This window comes from Echinops telfairi, unplaced genomic scaffold (genome assembly GCF_000313985.2).
Source record: "Echinops telfairi isolate 266 unplaced genomic scaffold, ASM31398v2 ScPeMD7_7475;HRSCAF=8513, whole genome shotgun sequence".
NCBI classification, from domain to species: domain Eukaryota; kingdom Metazoa; phylum Chordata; class Mammalia; order Afrosoricida; family Tenrecidae; genus Echinops; species Echinops telfairi.
Window position 1 is genome coordinate 13,428,344 of NW_022111379.1, and position 10,221 is coordinate 13,438,564.

At 42.8% G+C, this 10,221-nt stretch overlaps 1 pseudogene; it reads right to left on the reverse strand.

The window, feature by feature from the left end:
• Window positions 1-1,562: 1,562 nt before the first annotated feature.
• On the reverse strand, window positions 1,563-9,291 carry LOC101648010 (annotated as a pseudogene).
• Window positions 9,292-10,221: the final 930 nt, after the last annotated feature.

Sequence of the window (10,221 nt, forward strand, 5' to 3'; positions counted from 1 at the left end):
CCTAGCTCAAGTGCCCCATGAAAAACCTGCACGTTGTGATTTGTGCCCAGAAAGAAAGCCGGACTTCTTGTGGTATCAGAACTTACAGTGTTGAAAACCGAACCCAGAATCTGGTCCTCAGAGTGGCTGAATTACAATGCCAATTCAATTCCCAACCTCAAATGGTACCTGTAATTAAAGTCAGGGCCTTGATCAGGAAGAAATAGGATCTTGAAACTTGGGGTGGGGATTGATTTAATGGGCAGATAAATTTGATGCTGGGAGCACTGAGCACTTAAATCTGTTAAATGACCCTGCTGACAGAACCCTCAGTCCTCTGACGCCCATCTGAAGAATTTAACCCAGTTTTGCCTGCTAAACCACCTTCCTAGTAAAACCATCCTCTCTCCCTCCCCCACTGATGAGATTAAGCATGTCGAAAGAGGCCTTGCAGAGGTATTGCCTGGGGCTTCACCTGAGAGATGTCTTGCAAGACTTTGCTAAGTGCCCCCAGGACTCACCTCTACCACTCATACTTGTCTCATGACCTATAACTAAACTACACTGAAGTCCCAGCAAGGCCAAAAAGCTGAAATGCAAAGCAGGCTACACTTCAACAACACTGCTTGAGTTTTCAAAAATATACAGACAGAAAACTGGGGAGTATGTGTGAGAATGGGGGGAGAGTACCTGGTTGAATGGCACCAGGGACATAAAGTTGGATCAGTCTGAGTTTATTGATATGGGCATATTAAGCAGAGGGGAGGGGAGTCTGATGTCAAGCCACAGGAAGCCCATAATGAGCCAGGAAATGGAAGCTGACCAGAGCCAAGGGCCGTCCCCCGAAGCTTACGGAGCGAGAAGCCTTCTGCCACAGCCACCCACCACCAGAGTCAATTCCAATTCAGTGACCTCACAGGACAGCGTGGAACTGGCTTTTAGGTTTCTAGGGTTGTAAATCTTTATGGGAGTAGAAAACCTCATCTTCTTCCTTCAGAGGGGTTGGTAGATGGGAACTGCTGACCTTGTGGTTGGCAATCCAACACGTAACCCACTGCACCATGATGACAGCTCGCTCCCGAGAACTAGCACCCTAGTTGCTTCTAGCCAACGAAACTGAGAAAATAGCCATGTGTCCTAAAGTCACCCCCTGATGACATTTCTGTTAAAGCAGCACTAGATTAACTAGGACGACCTGTGTCTGGAGCAGGCTTTATTTTGTCCATTCTGCCATTCAACAATATTTACTGAGCGATTCCCAGGTGCCAGGTACTGGCCTAGGTTGTGAGACTATAGCGATGAACAACAAAGATAAAAATTACTGTAGTGTTGGCAGTTATATTCTATTGGAGAAAGGGAAACGATAAGCTAAAAAGTAAATCCAGACAAAAACTGCTGGGTCTCTGGTAGGGTTGTCCCCATTCTTGCTTCTCCAGGCTGAAATAATTCACGCAGCAGAAGCACTTTTGGAAGTCCAAGCAACCTTTCCGAGGGAAGAGGAAGTCTCAGGTAGTACATGCTAACCCAGGAAAGAGCAAGGCCCTCGGCGGACCGCGCAAGAGTTTATTCCGAAAATGGCCACTTCAGGGGAGCCTGAAAAGCCGGAAAAAGGAGACCGACCACAGAACCAAAAAAGGAGGCCCGGAACCGAAGCTAAAAGACAGAGGTCTTGGTCTCTGTGTTTTTTATCCCTTCCCACTCCTCTGGGAGACAGAGGGGACGTTGAGGGTATTGGCCGTTTTTTAGTGGCTGAGTTCAAAGCAGTGCATGACATAGTATCGCTGGTGTCTAGTGCGCTCACCCAGGTTGACCTTCACCTGTGCCAGGTGAGCTTGGTCTGCGCATGCCCAGGTTTGGATGGTCCCCATTGGTGTCTACTGTGTGCCTGATTTCTTTCAAACCCCTTTATTGGGGCATGGGCTGCTGTTTTTGTTTAGCCTAGGCATTCGGTGGAGACAACCTCCTTCATCCCTAATCGTTCTACCTATCAAAAGCGGAAACCCAACTCACTGCGTTGGAGTCAGTGCTGACTCGTCGTGACGGCCTGTGGGTTTCCGAGACTGTAAATATATTTGTAACAGATTTATTGGCGCATTATTTACATATCAGACAATTGAACAGTTCACTCAACCATATCAAGGAGGTTGTATAATCAATTGTATAATCATCACCACATCAATTTTAGAGCATGCACACAGACACACACACACACACACACACACACACCCCACGGTTAAAACACCCCTAAAATGAACTGTGTAATCATCACACTGGGTCCTAGCACTCTCTCCCCCTCCTGCCTTCACTGTCGACTCCCAAGATGATCCCCTTTCCCTCCCTACCGGTCCATGCCTTTTTTTTTTTTTTTTAATTGGGCGCTCCATGTTTGGAATTTCAATAACATAAATTAGTCCTCTAGATGGTATCCCACATCATTTGTAGACTTGCTTCCTTGTTTTATTCATTTTCCACTAACAGTATTATTGAGAGATTTGTTTCAATCTCATTAATTTGTTGTTCCAATGAACCAATTCTACACTTTGACCCATCAATACATTATCTATTTCTGAAATCTTGGTATGAGACTTTGTATTTACATTTGCAGTTTTTGTATTGTTCTAATTTTTTCTAATTATTTACTTATTTTGTCAGTTTGTTCTTGTAGTATTTTTCTGAATTCTAGAGGTGTTTTTCCCCTTTCTTTGACTTTGTCTGCACCTTGCTTGATCTTTCTGTTAAGCCTTTGAAGAAACTTAAGTATTATTCTTTAGAATTTCTTGTCAGGTAATTACCATACCATTTCTTCCTCAGAAAATTTTCTGGGTCTGTAATGTGGTCACTTATTTGAGAAATTCTTTTTTCTTCATGCCATCTAAAATTGTCTGCTGCCTTCTAGACGTTGTGTTGGCATTGCATTTGTATTCAGTGGTTTGATTATGTGTATATTCGTGTCTTCTTAGACACCCATCACCTGTCTCCTGGTGGGTGAGATAGAGAACAGACGTGTGTGCACAGTTCTCTGTTTGGTGTTCATGCACATTTGACGACTTGTTTAGTTGTTGTTAACGGATGTAGTTCACTGATCCGGTGGGGGAGGAGGATGTGGTGACCCTCATCCAATAGTGTAGTTGGTCCTAGTGTGGATGGGGTGTGTGGGGAAACAAAATGTCAGAGTGAGAAATAAAAACAAGCAATATAAACGGGAGAGAGAGAACATAACATAAACATGGGGGAGCATCAAGTAAAAATTGTTTGATGTCTAAAAAGAAAATAATAGGAAAATTACAAGGGAAAGGAAAAAGAAAAGAGAAAATTAAGGGAAAAAAACACAATGAAGACGAGTAGGAAAGGAGAGAAAAGAAAAGTGACAAACAAAAACCTAAGAGGGAAAGAAAAATAAGAATAAAGGTGAGCGAAGAAAGAAAAAAAAATGGAGAAAACAGAATGCGTGGATGGGGGAAATAAGACGTAGAAAGGAAGATAAGGTGGGGCACAGCATAAGGTATAAATTCATGCCCTCTGCCAGTTTAGGAGGTTATGTTAGGTTCAGAATGCCTAGCCAGGAAGGGGTGGTACACCTAGGTGGGCGGTACATTGGATTGGTCCATCTAGGCCAGGTGAATCTGATTCAGCCAATGGGGTCTTCCAGTATCATTGACCACGCCTCCCAATGGTGGTGGGTGGGGTGGCCTGAAAAGCCAGGTTGGTTCCTGTGCTCTCTCCCAGCGCCTGCTACAGTGCAGTGGTCTGGAGCAGCGAATCCGCGATCCCACGCACTTGTGGTGCTTCTAACTTGCATAAAACTCAACTTGGATCACAAACCAGGCTTCGGCGTGAATTCTTTCTTGCGAGAAGCCAAGGGCCGAGGTCTATCTCTCCCACGAGAGATCTAACAGCCACAGCCTAGGGAGGAGAGATGGAGTCAGAAAATTCATGCTAGATAAAGTTCCTGCCAGTCCAGAAAGTATCTGTGGTTGAGGCATCTGATCTGAAAAGAGTTCTTAGGGGCCCAGAGGGCAGCTGGGGTCAGGTCACCTCTCGAACGCTGGATTTTTCAGAGCAGGTGAGCAGTTCCCGAGCCTGTCAGTGGTACACCCAGTGCCCAACCCAGGACTGCATACTTTTGACCTCGGAGGAACGGACTATGCAGGGCTGTTTCACCAGCTACTGGGTGGGTGAGGCTGGGAACTGCTCGTATTTTTTGGCCACAAAGCAGGAAGGAAGTAGAACGTGGGTAGGATGGCCAGGTGTTTGTGATTATGTTTCTTGGGTGAGATTGTTAGATTTTATGTCAAATTGATGGTATCTATGTGGAGGTAAGGGTGGGGTGGAGTCCAGCCTATCAATCAGGTCACCGCCCGATGACACCTCCTTGGGGTTGTGGTCTTTTAATAAGAGACCATGGGGAATTCTCTCTCGTGCCCCTCTGCCAACCCGCTTGCCTGGATATCCGGCTTTCTTGGCTCTGAGGTTGGCAGCCCCTTGGGCCCGCCGACCCTGAGTGCTGTGGCGCCCTGCCATGTTCCTAGAGGCATTGGATCCACGTGACTCTGCTCCCACTAGCCTGTGATTTCCAAGTTTTCTGCTTCACCTGCATGCTTCATCCATTAGCAACTGCATGGATTTAAAGAGGGCTCTTGGACCCGTGGACTTGAGTTGGCCTTTCTTGACATCATACTCCTTCTTGATAGTTCTTTCTTGTACACATGTGAATGTACTGGTTTTATATGTCTGGAAAACTCATCCTAACACACTGGGTGAGCTGAGCACATTACCATGTCCTTCCCCTGAGCAAATGCTGCTTGCAAGCATTCGAAATGGCCTCCCGCTCTCGGGCCAGTTAATGATTCACCCCTTCCATTTATCTTATCTCATGGTGCTTTAGTTCACATTCTTCTACATATTCAACACACTTCTCTATTCTTTGTAGGATTATCAGTCATATCTGTTTCAACTGGTCTTTGTTTAAAAGGGTGTGGAGAGAATGTACCACTGAGCTGGAAGTCCTCATACATGACCTTCTGATTGCATTAGGAGAGTGCTGACAGCATCTTAACCAGGTTCTCAAAGTCATCACCCACAAAAGGAACATGTTTAGTTATGGGAACTAGCAGACAAATCCAAAGTGTGGTTCAAATAGCCTGAACTCTTCAAAATCTCTGTGAAACATAGGCAAAGGATGGGTAGACATGGTCATTAAGTGTAGTGCATAATCCTTTCTTTTTCTTTTCTTTTTTTTTTAATCCTTTCTTCATCATAGATTTAAAAAGAGAAACTGTAGGGAATGTTCATAAGACAATTTGGAATTATCTTAATTATATCAAACACGAACCAAACTTCAATGCCATCTAGTGGATTTGGACTCAGTTGAAGACTCCCATGGGGTTTTCAAGGATGTCAAGTTTTAGGAAATTGGACTGCCCTATCTCTTCCACAGAGAAGCTGGTGGGTTGGAATCACCAATCTTTTGGTCTTTTTAAAATCATTTTACTGGGGGCTCATACAACTCTTATCACAATCCATACATCCATCCATACATACATCCATTGTGTCAAGCACTTTTGTACATTTGTTGCCATCATAATTTTTAAAACATTTTCTTTCTACTTGAGCCCCTGGTAACAGCTCCTCATTTTCCCCCTCCATCCCTGCCCCCCCTTTTGTCATGTCTTACACTGTCTGACCTCTCCCTTGGCCTACTTTTTTGTTGTCCATCCCCCCAGGGAGGGGGTTATATATAGATCCTTGTGATCGATTCCCCCTTTCTACCCCACCTTCCCCTTCCCCTCCTGGTATCTCCACTCTCATTATTGGTCCTGAGGGGTTTATCTGTCCTGGATTCCCTGTGGTTCCAGTTCTTATCTGTACCAGTGTACCTCCTCCTCTGGTCTAACCGGATTTGTAAGGTAGAATTGAGGTCATATAGTGTGTGGGGTGGGGGTGGGGGTAAGCATTTAAGAACTAAAGGAAAGTTGTATGTTTCATCGTTGTTATACTGCACCTTTGGGTCTCCACTCCGCACTCCCCCTCTTCGCAATGATATGATTTTTTGTTCTTTGATGCCTGATACCTGATCCCATCCACACCTGGTGATTACACAGGCTGATGTACTTCTTTCATGTGGGCTTGGGTGCTTCTCAGTAGATGGCTGCTTGTTTATCTTCAAGCCTTTACGACCCCAGCTGCTTGCTATAACTGGGCACCATCAGCTTTCTTCACTACATTTGCTTATGCACCCGTTAGTTTTCAGCGATAGTGTCAGGAAGGTGAGCATCATGGAATGCCAAAGTGTTCTTGCATTGAGGGAGTATTTGAGTGGAGGCCTAATGTCCATCTGCTACCTTAATACTACACCTACAAATATATGCACATAGATCTATTTCCCCATACTCATATATAAATATATTTACATATGTACATGAATTATGTTAAGTTAATGAGATCATGTAGGTGTAGGATCTGTTTTTCTGTTGAACTGCATCATCTCAACCAAGAATTTTGTATGCATTTTAAGAAACTGGGTCTCCCATATATTTGTCTTATGCAATGTTGAGTTTTGAGGTTTTGAACTGACCTCACAAGCAGTGAATTTATAAGGTGGTTGTGGCTCCTTTTATGTCTGGATTTCTCTCTTGTCTTAGGAAGTTGCTAGGTTTTCCTTCTTCTTCTTTTTGTTTTTTATTTCTCTCCCTCAGGAAGCAGTCATTTCAGTCTTAGTCTTTTTTCTCCTTCTAAGAACAATGGCCTCAGGTGGCTATCTTAATTTAGGCATTCAGTAATCAGATTGATAATATAAATTGATGCAATGGGAACAATGGATTGTTTATTTTGATTGATTTTTTTTTTAACATTTTATTAGGGGCTCATACAACTGTTATCCCAATCCATACACACATCAATTGTGTAAAGCGTATTTGTACATCATTTCTCAAAACATTTTCTCTCCATTTAAACCCCCGACATTAGGTCCTCATTTTTCCCCTCCCTCCCCTTGATTGATATTTTAAGACCTTCAAAAACCAAATTATTCTAAATTGCTTCTTTAACAGCCTATAAAGCATGCAAAAGACAGGGAGATGGCAAAGAAATTACTCTGATTGGTTTAATAATAAATAAGCACTTTATTTTTTTTCTCACCTCGATTTTTCTTTCTTTTTTTTTTTAATCCTTTTATTAGGGGCTCATACAACTCTTATCACAATACATACATCAATTGTGTATAGCACATTTGTACATTCATTGCCCTCATCATTCTCAAAACATTTGCTCTCCACTTAAGCTCCCGTCATCAGGTCCTCAGATAAATAAGCACTTTATATTAATTAAATTGCCCTAATAATCACAGAAATTGATGAAGAGGAATTTCATCTGACAAAGTTTTTAAATTTATGTCCACCTTGAAAGCAAAAATCAGTCAAAGTGGCCATCTAGTTTAGAAGCAACAAAGCCCACACGGAAGAAGCACACCAGCCTATGTGATCATGATTTATCCAAAGGATTAGGTATCAGGCATCAAAGAACAAAAAATCAAACCATTGCGAATGAGGGGGAGTGAAGATTGGGGACCTAAGACCCATCTGTGGGCAAATGGACATCCCCTTACAGAAGGGTTGCGGGGAAGAGAAAAGCCAGTCAGGGTGCAGTATTGCAACGATGAAACATACAACTTTCCTCTGGTTCCAAAATGCTTCCTCCCCTCCCCCCTATCATGATCCCAATTCTACCTTACAAATCCAGCTAGACCAGAGGATGTACACTGGTACAGATAGGCACTGGGAACACAGGGAATCCAGGGCGGATGATCCCTTCAGACCAGGATAGCAGGAGGGTGGAGGGAGGGTGGGGTGGAAAGGGGGAACTGATTACAAGGATCTACATATAACCTTCTCCCTGGGGGATGGACAACAGAAAAGTGGATGAAGGGAGACATCAGACAATGTAAGATATGACAAAATAATAATTTATAAATTATCAAGGGTTCATGAGGGAGGGAGGGGAAAATGAGGAGCTGATGCCAAGGGCTTCAGTGGAGAGCAAATGTTTTGAGAATGATGAGGGAAACAAATGTACAAATGTGCTTTACACAATTGATGCATGTATGGATTGTGATAAGAGTTGCATGAGTCCCCAATAAAATGATTAAATATATATATATATATATATATATAAAAATACAAAAAAGAAAAAAATCAACGTAACTTAAGCTAAATAGTATAGCTATCATTTTATTGCACTTCGCTTTATTGCATGTTATTGTGGTTTTTAGAAACAAGGTTAGTGGCAAACCTGGATTGATTAAGTTTATGGGTGCCATTTTTCCAACAACATGTGTTCATGTCTCATCGCTATATTATCCGTGGTAATCCTTACAATGTTTCTAATTTTTCTAATGCTACTGAACACTTAATAAGTTGCCTAAAGTGTAAGTATATCCATAATATGCAATGGGAAACCAAAAAATATGTATGGTGAAATTTTTTTGTGAAAATCAAAAGAAAAGAATATTGTTATCTTTTATATTTCAAAATATCTAGGCCAATTTTAATATATATAGATAAATGGAGATTCACTTTCATCATGATGAAGAACTATAGTGGTTTATACTTTGGGCTATTAGCTGCAAGATTGGCAGTTTGAAACCACCAGCCTCTCCACAGGAGGAAAATGAGGCTTCCCACTGTGAAAAGTTACACTCTGGGAAACCCAACAGTTGCTGTTCTGTTCTGACCGATAGGGTGGATGTGAGTCAGAATCCACTTGATGGCAGTGAGTTTAGTTTGTTTGTTTGTGCTTCTTGATAATGAACCTCTGAGATCTTCAGTACTCCAAAGACAGTTTTGAAAAGATCGCTCCCAATCAGATAAAACCTTTTTAAAAATATATATATATTTTGGGGGTGTTTTTAATGCTTTTGACTCAAGATCTAGAATCTCAGCTTTGTTTTTGCCTGTCTTGTATCTCTCCTCAAATTTGACCTTGGCCTCCTGACGGGCCTTGCGTTTAAGAGCAGGATCTCTGAAGACATCCTTGTTGACCATAGTTTTGTCCAAGGGGATGTCCACAGAGTACCTCGTGGGCATGAGATGATTATAGTTATACACCTTCACAAAAGACTTGCTCTTTGACCTCTTGGCAATTTTCTTCTCGCCCATGGCAGCTGTCACTTTGCAGGGGTCGATTGCAGCCACCAGGGCGTGGCTGTAGGGCGCTCTGAGGTGCCATCATCAATGCTCTTCACGATGACCGCTTTGCGTCCTGACTAGCGTCCCGCCAGGACCAGCACGACCTTCCCGGTTTCATGAACTTGCCCATTTCCACAACAGGCTCTCGGGCCGACAACAGAAAGCCAGATAAAACCTCTTTAAGGCATCTGCATATCACAAGTTGCTAATAAGCCTTCCTCCAGTCCGGATTACACATTCTTCTTCATCTAAGCCAGCTTCTCTGATGATTGGCTCAGCATGCAGATTGAATAAGTGTGGGGAAAGGTGCGCAGTGTTCCCTTGTTCAATTCACACAACTACCTCTCGGTCCATCTACAAGTTCTTCATGAGCACAATGAAGTGTTCTGGAATTCCCCTTCTCAAGGGTCTGCACGGCTTGTCTTGATCTACGCAGTAGAATGCCCTGGCATAATCAATAAAACACAAGTAAACATCTTTCCGGTCCTCTCTGCTTCGAGCCAAGTTCCATAGGACATCAGCAATGCTATCATCCCTTGTTCCATGTCCTCTTCTGAATCCTGTCTGAGCCTCTGACAATGTACTGCAGCGATTGTTGGATGATCTTCAGCAAAATGTTCCTTTCAGGTGATAGCAACACTACTGTTCCACCACTTGTCTGTCAATTTGCTGTCCTGTGGTTGCTTTTTAAAAAATATGTGCTGCTGTGATTCTGGAAGCTCTGTCACTGGTCTTTCAGATGGCAGCAGGGCACCCAAAGGGAACCGGCTTCAGCAGAGCTTCTAGATCAAGAACAGGCAATGAAGGACTCAACTTCCCTCTGAGAACCTTAAGGAGCTCAAGGGTGTGAAAAAACATTGTCTTAAGACAGCTCACAGAAAGGAGACAGAACTCTCCACAACTAAAGAAAGAAGAAGAAAAAAACCTTTATCCTATAAAATCATGTTTTGTTTTGTTTTGTTTTTTAACATTTTATTAGGGGCTCATACAACTGTTATCCCAATCCATACACACATCAATTGTGTAAAGCGCATTTGTACATCGTTTCTCAAAACATTTT